At 41.6% G+C, this 983-nt stretch overlaps 1 non-coding gene across 1 annotated transcript in view; it reads right to left on the bottom strand.

Annotated features, from left to right (window-relative positions):
• Positions 1 to 708, bottom strand: part of LOC142355097 (large subunit ribosomal RNA) — a 3,522-nt gene extending 2,814 nt beyond the window's left edge. The window contains exon 1 of the ribosomal RNA XR_012761159.1: positions 1 to 708. This exon is cut by the window's left edge and continues 2,814 nt beyond it. This is a non-coding gene — a ribosomal RNA (large subunit ribosomal RNA).
• Between the last annotated feature and the right edge of the window lie 275 nt (positions 709 to 983).

Here is a 983-nt window from a genome sequence, read left to right as displayed (position 1 = left end):
GTTCACTTTCATTTCGCGTGTGCGCTTTCAATGAGCGACAACACTTGCAAGCAACTCACACTCCTTGGTCCGTGTTTCAAGACGGGCTGTAGAGAGCATTGAATAGGAAGTTGAGGTCAGACAGGCAATCAAGATCAATTTATCTCATTTTGTTTAGAATCAACAAGAAGAATTCCGAGGAAAACTTCTGCTCGATTCATTAACAAGATTTGCCAAAAGACGACAACTACACTACTCGGTAGCCGAGAATATAATATCAAGGCATTGAGTATGGTAACGCTCACTCCAGTTCCCCTTCAACAGTTTCACGTACTTTTCACTCTCTCTTCAGAGTGCTTTTCAACTTTCCCTCACGGTACTTGTTTACTATCGGTCTCGCTTTATAATTAGCTTTTGGAGAGACATATCTCCAGCTTCGAGTTGCACTTTCAAACAACTCTACTCATAGGAATGAGCCATTATGACTGGTATCGAAAATGACCTTTACAGGATTTTCACCTTCTTTGATGCTACTTTCCAGTAGACATCAGGACAAATTCACCAGTCTAGCATCAAACCATACCGGACACCGAGAAATGTTGCCATTTCTCTTCCCGATGAGCTTTTCCCTGTTCATTCGCCATTACTAAGGGATTCTCAGTTGATTTCTTTTCCTCCCCTTACTGATATGCTTAAGTTAAGGGGGTTCTCTCGCCCAATTCAGGTTATGTAGTTGATTGTCTCTTAATTGGTTCACTGACCAATATGAGACAGAAACCGATTCAGCAGTTTTGTTCGCTACTACTATCAAACACAGGTCGAAGTTTCCATTCAGTCATTAATTCCAACTTTCAAATGTTGTTGTTTCAGCTTTCGCTTACTAGAAGCAACATAATACTCGCTGCAATACAGACCTCGGGAAACCCTCACCGTGAATAAGGTTCACTCACATATTTCACTACATTTTGCGTGGGATTGGAGATGAGGCTACTCGTTCTTGCTCA

Source organism: Convolutriloba macropyga, unplaced genomic scaffold (genome assembly GCF_964194025.1).
Source record: "Convolutriloba macropyga unplaced genomic scaffold, txConMacr16.3 SCAFFOLD_6156, whole genome shotgun sequence".
Classification (NCBI taxonomy): Eukaryota; Metazoa; Xenacoelomorpha; order Acoela; family Convolutidae; genus Convolutriloba; species Convolutriloba macropyga.
This window is presented reverse-complemented; position numbering and strand designations above follow the sequence as displayed.